The sequence below is a fragment of the Prionailurus viverrinus genome, chromosome F1, assembly GCF_022837055.1.
Source record: "Prionailurus viverrinus isolate Anna chromosome F1, UM_Priviv_1.0, whole genome shotgun sequence".
Taxonomy (NCBI): Eukaryota; Metazoa; Chordata; class Mammalia; order Carnivora; family Felidae; genus Prionailurus; species Prionailurus viverrinus.
The window spans coordinates 13,597,993-13,613,309 of NC_062577.1; the positions used below are offsets into that span (position 1 = coordinate 13,597,993).

The window sequence follows — 15,317 nt, forward strand, 5'->3', positions numbered from 1 at the left end:
TTTACAGACGCCTTCATCTCCCCACCCCCCACCGACCCGGGGTCCAAAAAACATTTCCTGCGCGCACTCATCACCCGCCGAGGCCCTCGGAGTAACAGCCGAGCTGGGCGGCCTTCGGGCCCCCTCCCTCCGGCCGAAGTCTCCCGCGCCCTCCCCTCGTCCGGGGCGGCGTCCGCACCTCCCCACGGCCTACCCACCCAGGCAGGCCCTCCCCGCGGCGCTCGGAGGCCTAAGGCCTAAGGACGCGGGCCGCTGACAAGCCCCTCCGCCGGCGGCGGGGCTGAAGCCGAGGGCCGGGGGGTGGAGGGGTGGCCGCTACCGCCGAGGGGTGGAGGGCGGGCGAGGACGGCCCCTTCCCCGCCGCGGCCGCCTATTGTTCCCGACGGGGGCCGGGCGGCGGCCGCCGCGCACCCCACGCCGCCGCCGCCGCCTACCGCTCGCTCACCGCGCTGGTCCGAGCAGCAGCTCCTCTCAGCTCCGAGTCCCCGCGGCCGTCGCCACCGCCGCGGCAGCCAACGCCGCCGCCGCCGCCACCGTCGACTCTGACTCTGTCCCAGGCCGCCGGGCCACGGCCGCCGCCGCCACCGCCAGCGCCGCCTCCGGCCTCCCACCTGCTGCTGCTGAGGCTGCTCCTGCAGCAGGGGCCATCTTGTTGGTCGGCCTCCTCTTCCTCCTCCTCCTCCTCCTCCTCCCAGTCGCTCGTTGTCCTCGTCCCCTTCCTCTTCCTCGGGCTCCGGCCCGCCCCGGAGACTGGGGCGGGGACGATGGCGAGGCTCCTCCTTCGTGGGGCGGGGCGCGCGGAGGGGAGGGGCGGGGCGGACGCGGGAGGAAAGCTCTGAGTCACCGGCCGCCAACGCCCGGGAGGGAGGCCCGCGACGCTCTCCGCCTCCCCGCGGGGCGCACCCACGCCCGGAGCAGCCAAACTGGTCCAGCAGTCCGCCTGCCTTCCCCCACCAGCGTCTTTGCGCCCAGAGGCGAGCGGCCAGACGGCGCGGGGGTATTGGGAAATTTCTGACGTTTCCATCGAACTCTGCACTCCCTCTACCCCTAGGCTTTCTCCGTTCTAGTCCTCCACTTTGGTTCCTTTTCATATCCCCCTCCCCCACCCAGAGAATTTGTTCTTGTCTTGTTTTATCCGGGTTCCCGATCGCACTAGCTTTGCCCTGGTCACCGCTCTCACCGAGTCCCAGAGAGTCCCCCTTCCCAACGCGGCGAAAACGGCCCAAAGGCCTGGACGCTCACTGCTCCAAAATGTGTTTCCAGGCCTATGTGAACCGACGATAGGTGTCTGGGGCAGAACGGAAAGATTTCGGCCCATGGAAAAGTTCCCTGGATCTAAAAGATAACCTTGTGATAATTGAAAGTTTCTTCTCCCTTATGGAAAAGAAACCATTTTGATTTGGAGGTAGTGGGAGACCCCTTCAAGCCAGTTGCGCTTAACCAAACCCGTGCTTTTAAAGGAGAGAAATGGAATTCTTTTGGTATCATAACAGTCCCAATTTCAAGATAAATCGTCCACAGTGGAGATGGTCCTCATACACACACCCAGTTAATAACTCCTCTGCATTATGCCTTTTTTTGTTTCAGGTCTTGACCAAGAGAGCAGAGATTTTGCTTTCCTGTCCTTTCTTCACTGCAGGCATCACCAATACCAAGAACAGTACTATATTTAGAGAAGCTACTGCCTTTAACTCGATAAAGTCAATCGCAGTGTTTCATAATATTTGTAAAACATATTATCACACACCTTCCTAAACTCTGAGCGGAGGTCTTTTTAGTTGCTGACACCCTCCTGTACTGAGATTTCAGCTCCTTTTTAGGATGTCTTTCTATTGAATGTCTTCTATTGATGTCTTTCTATTGAATGAAATTGGCTGCCTTTGAAGTGCGCTAAATCTGTAACCTTCCCTTCAGCCTCCTCGGTAGTAACCCCAATCCTACGAATAACTAACTTCTAGCTATCACGGAGGGATTAGGTTAGAATGCTAATCTAAAGGCTATCTCTTGGATAGCCTTTCCCTCCTCAAAGAGCCAGACCTCAGTCCCCTGCTAGGAAAAACAGATTAATCTGTTCCTCCTGTTTTTCCTCCTCCTCCCTTCTTCTCACTCCTAGGGAACCTTCCACAACAGAAGGTTTTAGCGGCTGTTGCTAGGCAAACATGCCAACTTCCCTGTTTAGGTGAAGCAAATAACCCAACTTCCATTACAAGCAGCCTAGATAATATAATTTCTTTAAACTATTAACAGTTGCACCTCACTCAGCAAATCCCTTTCACGGTTCTCTTATAAATATGATTTTAAAGTTAAATTTCTTTTTATTTCATCAATATTTCAGTTGAGCGTAAGTTTAAAGCCAAGGGGCTTCCCAGAATTCATTTTAATAATTAAACAGAAACACTTGGCAGAAAAAGGAGAAAAGAAGCTTTGAAAATTACTTCGGTGTTTACAATAAAAGCTAATCTGTGAGAAACATTTATATGCTTTGAACTCCCCACTTAGGGTAGATGTATAAATTACAGAGAATAATTTGTTCCCTGAGACTGCGTCTATTTAGAAGAAAGGTTATATGGTTATTTGGCAAAACAACAACAACAACAACAACAAAAAGACATTCTGGATTTTATTCCCAAATTAATACACCGTAAGAATTTTAGCTATTGAACTAAGCTCTTTTTCTGATTTTGCTGTTCAAAATTTTTGCCAATTGTTATGGAGTAGTAACATTTTTCGGGGTGTTGAGAGGTATTAATCCAGTGAAATAGTGTCTGAGCAGTTCCATGAGCTAAGATAACACTTTAAGAATGTATTACTAAAGACAAACAGCTTATATGTTTTACAGTCATTTGTGCTTAGAAATCACTACTGTGTCACTTTAATACAACTGAAACAATTTAGTTTTATTTTGTATTTTATTATTTAAATCTGATATAGAATGCCTAGAAATTTAGACTCTGCCCTGGCCTCCACCAGTGGTATATTATGAAAATTAAATGAGTCATTTCATGTAAAGGACTTAGAATAGTTCATTGCACATAGTAAGTACTCAGATGTTTTTTAAAAATCCATTTTATGTATATGTCATTAGAGCCTTTAGTTTTTTCATCAGTCAAATGAGGATGACAAGTCATCAAATACATTCTTGCTCTTAGCATGAACTCAAAAATTAATGCTATTTTTTGGAGCACACAAAAATCAGTTAAAATAATGCCTTAGGAATTTTTTCAATGTATTTTCTTTTTTTTTTTTAAAGTTTATTCATTTTTTGAGAGACAAAGAGAGACAGAGCATGAGTGAGAGAGGGGCAGAGATAGAGGGAGACACAGAATCCGAAGCAGGCTCCAGGCTCTGAACTGTCGGCAGAGAGCCCTATGTGGGGCTCGAACTCATGAACTGTGAGATCATGACCTGAGTGGAGGCTTAACTGACTGAGCCACCCAGGCGCCCCTCACTGTATTTTCTGATATGCCTGTACTACATTGTTCTTCTTTTGATTTTGTCTTTTTTTTTTTTTTTTTTTTTTTTTACTAAACCACGTTTTAAGTTATGCAGAGTGAGTAAGCTAGCACATGGGTAAATAATACTCTGGGATGTGTAATTGCCAACGTAAGGCATTGTTTGTTTATATTAAAACTAGAAAAGGTTTTTAGATTCCAACCAACTTATATGAAACAGAGACTAGGAAAGGTTGAATACATCATATACATACCCAACTCCTTATTTACAGACAAATATCCTATTACTGATGAGGAGGTTAGAGAGTGAGAAGGGCAGGAATGAGGGGAAAATACAAAGATATTCGAATAAGTCATGTGTCCCTGCCTTAAGGAAATTGAACAGTCTAGTAAGAGGAATACAATATGATATACACGTAAACAGCTAGAGTATAAAATAAACCGGATCATTATTGCATAGAAAGTATAAAGTTATATGCAGGTTAAAAGGAAGAAGTAGTAGGAACTTTTGTTCTAATGTCACAGAAACTACCTTTTGACAGGTAGAAATATTATGTATGATATTAGATGTGTACCCAGAGCCATAGAAGTATAATCAGCTTTCAGCTCAAGGTGGAACAGGGATGAGGAGGACAAGGAATGGGAAACAGTAGGGTGTATGGATAGAGTTTAGATTAACTAAAAACCCTGGTTAAAATACAGCTAGGACCTGAGACCTCTCCAGTGTAAATCATTTATGTAGGGAGAGGGAATGACATCCTCAAACACAAACCCATGCACAAATAGAAAGCACTAGAGCTGAGTCACCTGGATTTTCTGAACAGCTTTAGGTAAAGAGTGGGAGTCCGACTGAGTCCTCTTCATCCTCCACACCCTAACCCTCCCTCATACGTGGATTCTCCATAACCTACTCCCTCCCCCAGTTGACACTCCTATTACCACTGTTCATTAAGATTATAATGAAAATAAATAGAAACAGAGGAAGATAGTCCAAGCGATTACACTAAGGGAATATTAGGAAACCAATCGTGTCTGACCTACCCTTCACCTTTAGAGTCCAGTCCCAAACTGAACCAAGTCAGCGTCTGCCAAACTAGACCTGAAGGATTGCCTTAGATTCAGGGTAACAGTTCAAAGTAATCATGGCAGATGTAGCCCAAGTCATTTCTGGGGTTTCTGGAGCTAGTTTCCTGTAGACTTGATCCCAAAAGCCAAATAAATTGATGTTTCTGAGTCCCTCCTGAAATTGCTTCTGAACCTGTTAGCAAGCCCTCTTGCTCAACTATAGTTAGACCAAAACAGTTAAAACCAGATACAAAGAAGCTTAACTCATGCTCTAAAACCCAGTATGCTCATTTCTTGAGGCATTAATGAAGGCATTTTGCAATGACCCAGAACATCCCAATCACCTGACCAGAAAAGCCCTGATAGCAGTGGAATGCCCAGAAGACCACACCCTACATAGCCCCTCATATCCCTTCCCTGGCCATGATCCTGGGCTGAACACATACCGATCTCCACCCATGACCACATGCTCTCTGCCTGCTCTCTTGCACGTTACCCGCCCCCCCCCCCCAAACCTCTCTCTATCAAACTCTAGATGTCCATCTTGCTAGAGGAGAAGTTGGTTGTCAAGATTTGAGCCTGCCACGTCTCCAGGCTGCCCACATCCAAAATAAATGTCTTCCTTTTTTCCAAACTCTCATCTCCTTAGTTACTGGCTTCTCTTGTGATGAGTTTCTCTAAGTTTGTTCAGCACTATTGTTGGCAAAGCTAGCCAGGAGCTGTGCTTTCAATTTGTCCAGCCCCTTCAGGATTCTCTGGGATGGAACAGTTGGCCCTGAAGTGCACCAGGGCTCACCCATTTGTTTCCAGAGTTAGCAGCTATGAAAGATCTTTTAATAACAAACTGGCCTGCCTGCCTTTCATGAAGGCCTCCAGCCCAACACTGAGCATCTCTGAACTTCAGCTGACCTTTTGAGACTTAGTCCAAGGTTACAGTAAACAGAACACCTGTATGAAAGAGACATCAGACATCTTTCAGCCAAGAGGCCCATTCTAGGCACTGCTTTAAACGGTGTCAAGAGAAAGCAGCTCCACTTGGAAAAAATTACTGATATTTTGGTGGATTTCATTATCATACTAGTTTCCTAAGGCTACTGTAACAAATACCACAGACTGGGTGGCTTAAACAACAGAAATATTCTCACAATTCTGAAGGCTAGAAGTCCAAGATCAAGGTGTTGGCAGTTTTGATCTCCTCCAAGGATTCTCTCCTTGGCTTGCAAAGGGCCGTCTTATCTCACTGTCTTCACATTGTGTTCATTCTGTGTCTATGTGTATCACAATCTTTTCTTATAAGGACACCAGGCATATTTGATTAAGGCCTACCTCAATGCTCTCATTTTTCTTTAATTACCTCTTTTTATAGGCTCTATTCCCAAATATAGTCACGTTCTAAGGTTTAGAACTGTATCATATTAATTTGAGGATAAGGGACACAATTCAGCCCATAACACTAATAAATGCTCACTTTAAGAATATCATATTTATTGGGGCGCCTGGGTGGCTCAGTCGGTTGAGCAACCCACTCTTGATTTCAGCTCAGATTGTGATCTTATGGCTGTGAGATCGAGCCCTTCGTCGGACTCTGTGCTGGGTGGATCCTGCTTAAGATTCTCTCTCCCTTTGCCCTCACCCTGCTCTCTCAACCTCTCTCTCTCTCTCAAAAAAAAATAAAAAGAAAAAGAAGAATATCATACTTATTAATAAAAGGTACTCTTGTGTAGGTACAATTTTAAATTTATTCAGTTAAACCTGAAGCTTTTATTTTTATGTTTATTTATTTTGAGAGAGACAGAGAGATGCAAGTGGGGGGAGGGGCAGAGAGAGAGAGAGAGAGAGACAGAGAGAGAGAATCCCAAGCAGGATCCACACCGTCAGGGCAAAGCCTGATTCAGGGCTTGATCTCACAAACCATGAGACCATGACCTGAGCCAAAATCAAGAGTAAGACGTTCAACCAACTGAGCCACCCAGGTGCCCCAAACCTAGCTTTTCTAATTAATCTTTGCATCATAAAATATCAGTGCTTTTTGGGTATAAATTAGCAATAACAAATAGGGTACTGAAATTAAAAAAAAAAACTGATTACCAAAATTATCTGAGTCACATCACAATAGAAGTTTTCAGAAAACAGATACTAGAACTTGAATAGACTCAAGACTAATATGAAAGGATTTATATAGCTAATGATTCGATCCTCATTTAGAACTCTGTCTAAACAAGCAATTATAGATATATTGAGGTCAAATGCACTTTTTAATCATATGATATCCTCTAGCACAAATGTATATTCAATGTTCACTATATCTCGGGCAATATTAGGTTTGTCATATCATGACCAACTAGTTAAGAAAAAGTTGGACATTCATGTGTAAATCATTCTAGAAACCAGAATTTGAAAGGTATGGGTTTTTTTTTTTTTTTAGTTTATTTATTTATTTTGAAAGAGAGAGAGAGAAAGAGAGAGAGAGAAAGAGTGAACAGGGAAGGGCAGAGAGAGAGAGAGGGTCCCAAGCAGGCTCCAAGCTGTCAGTGCGGAACCCAATGAGGGGCTCAAACCCACAAACAGTGAGATCATGACTCGAGCTGAAATCAGGAGTTGGATACTGAACCAACTGAGCCACCCAGTCACCCCTGAGAGATACGTTTTAAACAAGATGGAGAGGACACTGTCTTTTACTCCATGCTTTACTTTCCTTGGGGGAATGTTTAGAGTTCTTCATGATGTCCTAAGAGCTTAGGGATTAAAGATGAGCTTGGGGAGACGAACTGGCTCAGTCAGTGGAGCATGGGACTGTTGATCTCGGGGTTGTGAGTTCAAGCCCCAGGTTGAATATAGAGATTACTTAAAAATAAAGTAAGTGGGGCACCTGGGTGGCTCAGTCAGTTAAACGTCTGACTTCATGAGTTTGAGCCCCACGTTCAGCTCTGTGCTAATAGCTCAGAGCCTGGAACCTGCTTCAGATTCTGTGTCTCTCTCTGCCCCTCCCCCGCCTGTGCTCTATCTTTCTCTCAAAAAACAAATAAGCATTAAAAAAAAAATAAGTAAGAAAGTGCTCTCCCACTTGGGACAGATCATGAATCAGACAGATCATCTTCCTAGATGTCCCTATGGTAGACTCTTCATTGAAGATGAATATTCAGCTACATGGTACTCCATGAGTTTGTTCCCCTTTTGTTATCCTCTAGGTTTGAATAAAATCTTATTTGAATGTTCTAGTGTTTTCTCAGCTGTGCCACTTTCTATCAATAGGAGAGTTCTCTTGTCATCTGTAGGCCAGTCATTCTCATGCAGGCCAATGTAGTATTGGTAATGCGAAATACCTACAGTTCCCCCAGAGGAAAAGCAAATCTCAGGGGATAATAGTCAGTTTTTCTCCACCTGGATATTTGTCTTCTGTTGTCAATCTCGGACAGGTAGGAAGACTAGTACAAACCCTTGCTGTACCACTTATTGGCTGTTTGTGAGTTTATACAAGTTAGGCTTAGAAAGCTTCAATTTCCCTCCCCATATATACATTCAGGATTGTAAAATGTATCTAACATGGCTTTTATGGATATTAGAAAGAGGAAATACATATAAAGCCTCTAATACAATGCCTGACATCTACCACTCAATGAGCGAGAGTTACTAAAATTATCATAGGTAGTATGTGTTGCATTAGGCTGGTGATTTTCAGTTTTGTGGTGAACGTTTAAAAACTGTATTATATCTTTAGCTCTGACCCTAGAGATTCTGATTGGAGGTATTAGTTTGGGGCCAGAGATCTTTAATTTTTTTGAATTTTATAGGTGATCCTATCCTATTGTCTGTGGTAAGAACCAGGGATATAGATCAAAGGTCAACAAGCTTTTTTGGTAAGTGGCCAGATAATAAGTATTTTAGGCTTTGCAGGCCATACAGTCTCTGTCACAATTTCTCAACTCTGCTGTTGTAGAAGGAAAGCGGCCACAGAAAAAATGTAAATGAGCATGACTGTCTTCCAATAAAACTTTATGTACAAAAACAGACAAAAAGAGATGGTGGGCTGGATTTGGCCCCCAGATTGTTGTTTGCCAACCCTGTCTTATATGAAGAGAGATTTTATCTGCCAAAGTCAGGGAAAGTATTTTATCATTATTATGTTTAACAGTAGCATTAAAAACCTTACATGTAATGATGAATGTTTGGTGTTAAACACAATTAACTAAACAGACAGAGCTCCTGCCATCCAAGGAATTAGTTTCTGAAACAACAACAACACAGACATGATGTTTATAAGTATCCCGTATGACTAATTGTCATATAAACAGATGACTGTACGAGACTAAATGTGAAACTGAGTTCAGAGGTGGGCAGATTTTCTCAATGCTCTTGACTTACAAATATCAGATAAAATAAAAGGAGCATTCAGTAACCAATGGAAAGAGGAGAACAATACCCCAATCCTGCCTCTATAAGCAGGAGGCAATAAGGGAGCATCTTTTAGATCTTTAGAGCACCTGGCTGGCTCAGTTGGTAGAGCATACGACTCTTGATCTTGGGGTCCTGAGTTTGAACCCCACATTGGGCAGGGATATTATTTGGGGAAAAAAGAAAAAAGAAGGGTCCTTTAAATGAAACTTCATGGCTCTCTACATAGCCAAATTTGCCTTTTCTCAATTGTAATTTCTTCATCAAACACATTATTGTCAGATTTATCCTCTGAGGTAAAGGGCTACATTATAGTTGCAGTTTAATGAAACAAGTGACTATTTCCTTTATTTAACCTGGAACAACAACAACAACAAAAAATGTTTCACTTTCTCAATAGGAATGGTAAAATAGAAGAAAAACCAGTGGACCAACTTGTGTGTGTGTGTGTGTGTGTGTGTGTGCACATATATATGGGTATGTTTAAATCGAGTGATGGGTAATTTAGTAACCTTCTGCCTACATTTGTAGAAATGATGCAATCATAGTTGGGGAGGGCAAGATTCTCCTACATCTCCTTGTACTTCTGAAAGATGGACATACATAATGAGTTATTTATAATTTTATGGCTGCCCAGTTCTTACGCTCCCCTCCTTACACTATTTGGGACTTTTCCACTTGGGAATGTTGGTGGGTGGCAGGACCTCTTCTCCAGATACTTGCCTTCTGCCCTTCCACATCCCCACCGGCTCCACCCTTACAGTAATCCTAGGATGAGAGAAAGTGACCTAAGCCTGGTAGACTGGATGGTGTTACTTGGGACTTTGAATCTGGACTGAGTTATGAAGAATAAGCAGCATTCACCCCACTCGTATGTGTAATATCCAGAGTCTGGTGGCCCCGTGGCAGCTATCTCTGGAGTGGTATTCAGTATTCACTGGCAATGGCAGTGGATACCCTAACCAGGCCATTTCAGGACTGACTTTAACTGTGATTCTGGCTATCTAGCTTCCCTCAACTTCCTTCCTTACCATCAAAACTGTGATCCAAAGTTCCTCCAGAAAATTCCTTTTTCTGAGATGGCTTAACATATAAAGGAAAGTTACAGAAATCAAGGGATTGCAGAAATAATCTATTTTCAGGGTGCCTGGGTTAGTCAGTTAAGTGTGTGACTCTGGATTTTGGCTCAGGTCATGATCTCACGGTTTGGGGGTTCAAGCCCCAAATCGGGCTTTGTGCTGACAGCATGGAGCCTGCTTGGGATTCTCTTTCTCCCTCTCTCTCTCTGTCCCTCCCCTGCTCACACACACACTGGCTCTCTCTCTTTCCAAATAAATAAATAAACATTAAAAAAAAAAAGAAATAATCCCTTTTCCCATTTGTCATATAGTTTCCCTTTACTCAGTTTAATTGAAGTTATTCATGTTTGGGGTTTTTGTTTTGGGTTTTTTTTTTTTGCCCTAATTTTTATGACTCTAGTCATTAGAGTTTCAAAACTTAAGAGTACATCTGTACCCATTTCACTTAAACTTAAGTGAAGGTGTCCTAAATTCAATGTTCCTTTCTGTTACTCAGTTCATTGATTATACCCAAATAATAAGCACTCCTCTCAAGATTTTGATTTGTTTTTTTTTTCACTCATTCTGCCAAGAATGTTTGCTGCCTGCATTAAAAACTGATATTGTGCACATTTCTCGAGGGGAAAGTCTCTATATAAGTCTCTCGTGGCTAAAGATTTTTATGAATGCAAACTACTTTTAATTTTTTTCTTGAATTTCTTTTGCTAACAAGAATCTTCCTAATCAAGCATTTCATTTGAAGCAATCAAAGCCCTCTTTGCTAAATTACATGGAAAAAGGATTCTTTTTTTTTTATTTTTGCAAAAATATTTCAATGAGAACAATTGAAGTGTTCATTTGTGGTTCTTTTCTGCAGAGACTTATAACCTTGTTTCTGCAACATCTAATCAAGCCCCAGATGTTCTCTACTAATGATATAAAAGTCACAGAATGAAATTAATTTGCACCCATTTTATCACAATCACAATAAATATCTGATAACTGGTTATGTCCCAGTCACTGTGCTGTGGTAATACAGCAGTGAACATGACAGAATCTATTCCTTCAGAGCTTTAGTTTAGCAGGGAAGATAGAATACTTATAAATAATTAAGCAACCACAAGTGTGAAGGCCAAAGTACATGGCATGTTTAACAGTGAAAAATTGACTGAGTCTAAGATGAACAGAGGCTTCCTCAATAAAATGACATTGAAGCTGAAAGCTACAAGAGGAGTAGAAATGAGGTAGGCAAAGAGAGAGAGAGCAAAATGTTTCAGGCAGAGGGGCTACCTGGCTGGCTCAGTCAGTGGAGCATGTGACTCTTGATCTTGGGATCATGAGTTCTAGCCCTATGCTGGGCATAGAGTTTACTTAAAAAAAACAAAAAACAACAAAAAAACAACAACCAAGACACAGGGCGCCAGGGTAGCTCAGCCGGTTAAGTGTCTGACTTCAGGTCAGGTCGTGATGTCACTATTCGTGAGTTTGAGCCCCGAGTGGGCTCTGTGCTGACAGCTTGAAGCCTGCTTCAGATTCTGTGTCTCCCGTTCTCTCTGCCCCTCCCCTACTTGTGCTCTGTCTTTCCTCTCTCAAAAATAAATAAACATTAAAAACAAAAAACCTTATAGTATTTTAAATTTGAAACTCCAGATAACAACAAAGAAATTAGTGTGAGTGCTTTTCCAAAATTTGTTTAAATCACCAAAACTCTTCCTGTTAGACCATCCACTAACTTCCTGTCTATTGCTATAGATGAATTGCTAATTCAAAATCACAGGCATATAATTCCGTGAAGAATGTTTGCTGGGTCTGCTCATATTTATTTGTAATTCCAAAGATACCAGTCCCTTATTTTTCCTTCCTTCCTCTCCACACTCCCCCTGCCTTCTCTCTCTCTCTCTTTCCTTCATACAGGTTTTGATTCACTTTATTTTTCTCATATAAAACTCTGTGGTAGCCACAGTTAGAGCCTGGTGTGGGTCTTTAAGATGTCAGTAAATTCCTGATAGGGAAACTTGGTGAACACAGTCTCTTTCCAAAGGTGAGGGGTGAGACAGCTGAAGGTCTTGGAAATGGCATCAACAGTTGCAACAGGTGGCAGTGCAGCCCCTGGCCAAGGTGTAGAGTCATCAGTAGCTTCTTGGGCACAGGGGCTGGGATGATGTCTCTGGGGCAACGATATGGTGCACCTGTGCAGAGATAATAGCAGCCAGTCATCTTGTGAGGGACAGTGTGGGGCTGGCTGATATTGCTTCCCCTCTAGTAGCTTCAGAGCACAGAGATGATGGATAGTTTGGTCAGGATCATGGCCCCACTGGATGGCAGTGGCTACTCCTTGGAGCACTAAACACCCAGACTGACCTGTCCATTGTAATCTCTGATGGCAACAAATGCCTGGAACCTGGTCCACTGGCCAGGATGAGTCTGCTTTTGTACAGGCACAGTCTTCAAAATTTCATCAATGATGAGGGGAAAAAAATGATCTCAGATTCCGTGATGGGCAAGGAGAAGAGACAGACCTACTCCAGGGACATGATTTTCCTGTACTTGACTAGGCAGTCCAGCGTGGTGACAGGGATCTACTTTTCTTTCTTTCGTTTTTTCCTTTCTATAATTTATTTATTTTTTATAATTTGCATCCAAGTTAGTTAGCACATGGTGCAACAATGATTTCAGGAGTAGATTCCTTAATGCCCCTTACCCATTTAGCCCACCCCCCCTCCACAACCCCTCCATTAACCCTCTGTTTGTTCTCCATATTTAAGAGTCTCTTATGTTTTGTCCCCATCCTTGTTTTTATATTATGCTTCCCTTCCCTTATGTTCATCTGTTTTGTATCTGAAAGTCCTCATATGAGTGAAGTCATGTGATATTTGTCTTAGTCTCTGACTAACTTCGCTTAGCATAATACCCTCTAGTTCCATCCATGTAGCTGCAAATGGCAAGATTTAATTATTTTTGATTGCTGAGTAATACTCCATTGTATATATACCACATCTTCTTTATCCATTCATCCATCGATGGATATTTGGGCTCTTTCCATACTTTGGCTATTGTTGATAGTGCTGCTATAAACTTTGGGGTGCATGTGTCCCTTCAAAACAGCATACCTGTATCCCTTGGATAAATACCTAGTAGTGCAATTGCTGGGTCATAGGGTAGTTCTATTTTTAACTCTTTGAGGAACCTCCATACTGTTTTCCAGAGTGGCTGCACCAGTTTGCATTCCCATCAGTAGTGCAAAAGAGGTCCTCTTTCTCTGCATCCTTGCCAACATCTGTTGTTCCCTGAGCTGTTAATGTTAGCCATTCTGACAGACGTGAGGTGGTATCTCATTGTGGTTTTGATTTGTATTTCCCTGATGATGAGTGATGTGGAGCATTTTTTCATGTGTCATTTGGCCATCTGGATGTCTTCTTTGGAGAAATGTCTATTCATGTCTTTTGCACATTTCTTCACTCAATTATTTGTTTTTGGGTGTTGAGTTTGATAAGTTCTTTATAGATTTTTGGATACTAACCCTTTACCTGATATGTCATTTGCAAATATCTTCTCCCATTCTGTTGGTCGCCTTTTAGTTTTGCTGATTGTTTCCTTCACTGTGCAGAAGCTTTTTATTTTGATGAGGTCCCAGTAGTTCATTTTTGCTTTTGTTTCCCTTGCCTCTGGACACGTGTTGAATAAGAAGTTGCTGCAGCCAAGGTCAAAGAGGTTTTTGCCTGCTTTCTCCTCGAGGATTTTGATGGCTTCCTGTCTTACATTTAGGTCTTTCATCCATTTTGATTTTTGTGTGTGTGTGTATGGTGTAAGAAAGTGGTCCAGGTTCATTTTTCTGCATGTTGCTGTCCAGTTTTCCCAGCACCATTTGCTAAAGAGACTGTCTTTATTCCATTGGATATTCTTTCCTGCTTCATCAAAGATGAGTCGGCCATATGTTTGTCGGTCCATTTCTGTATTCTCTATTCTATTCCATTCCACTCATTCCATGAGTGTCTGTTTTTGTGCCAGTATCATCCTGTCTTGATGATTACAGCTTTGTAATACATTCTGAAGTCCAGAATTGTGATGCCTCCAGTTTGGGTTTTCTTTTTTAGGATTGCTTTGGCTATTCAGGTTCTTTTGTGGTTCCATACAAATTTCAGGATTGTTTGTTCTAGCTCTGAGAAGAATGCTGGTGTTATTCTGAGAGGTATTGCATTGAATATGTATATTACTTTGGGTACTATTGACATTTTAACAATATTTGTTCTTCCTATCTATGACCATGGAATGTTTTTCCTTTTGTCTTCTTCAATTTCTTTCATAAGCTTTCTAGAGTTTTCAGTGTATAGATTTTTCACCTCTTTGCCTTGACTTATTCCTAGGTATTTTATGGGTTTTGGTACAATTGTAAATGGGATTGATTCCTTGATTTCTCTTTCTGTTGCTTCATTATTGGTGTGTAGGAATGCAACTCATTTCTGTGCATTGACTTTATATGCTGTGACTTTGCTGAATTCATGGATCAGTTCTAGCAGTTTTTGGTGGAATCTTTTGGGTTTTCCATATAGAGTATCATGTCATCTGTGAAGAGTGAAAGTTTGACCTCCTCCTGGACAATTTGGATGCCTTTTATTTCTTTGTGTTGTCTGATGGCTGAGGCTAAGACTTCCAATACTATGTTGAATAACAGTGGCAAGAGTGGACATCCAACAGGGATCCACTCCTTGTCTTTGACCTTACTTCCTGGAGCTCCTGGCCTCTGACAAAGCTGCCTGGCCTTCCATTCTAGGGCCCTCCCACAGAAGCTCCGTCAGCCGCCATTTGCTGTTTTCTCAGAGAAGTTTCGTACTCTTTCTTAAATGGCTAATATTGTGGTATGATTGTTGCTGTGTACCCAGGCAAGCATTTTATACAGTCATACCTCAGAGATATTGCAGGTTCAGTTCTAGATCACCACAATAAAGCAAATATCATAATAAAGTGAGTCGAATGAATTTTTTGGTTTCCCAATGCATTAGCATTGCGCAATGGCATTATGTCTTTTTCTAAAAATGTAAATACCTTAACTAAAAAAAAATAGTACCTTACAAGAAGCAATCTCCAGTACAATTTAACACTTTCTTGCTTGTGAGCAGGCAAGTGTGCCTCCTGATGGGGATGAGACCAAGGCTGTCTTATCTCTAGGCTGTCTCAGCTTAATGGCAGAGCCTGGCCAAGGTTGGAGGCCTGGGACCAATCCTTCATCCCACCTCAGGAACGGGGTTGGGGGATTTCCTGCCTGTCATGACCGTCTCTGGATTTTAAGTGTGTTAACAGTGTCCTCAATTGTCTCCCATATTGATGACGTGAATGAAACCTTTTAAAATGA

General features: G+C 42.3%; 1 protein-coding gene and 1 pseudogene across 3 annotated transcripts in view; both read right to left on the reverse strand.

Moving 5' to 3' along the window:
- Positions 1-676, reverse strand: part of RC3H1 (ring finger and CCCH-type domains 1) — an 84,926-nt gene extending 84,250 nt beyond the window's left edge. For 2 of the 3 annotated variants that reach the window (XM_047840822.1, XM_047840820.1), the window contains exon 1: positions 446-676. The gene's annotated coding sequence lies outside the window, so the exon portion shown is untranslated. Of the gene's footprint in view, positions 1-434 lie in introns of all 3 variants that reach the window. The other variant, XM_047840821.1, reaches the window with a different exon arrangement.
- Positions 677-11,930: 11,254 nt separating this feature from the next.
- LOC125155645 (40S ribosomal protein S2-like) overlaps positions 11,931-15,317 on the reverse strand; it is a 40,393-nt pseudogene continuing 37,006 nt past the window's right edge.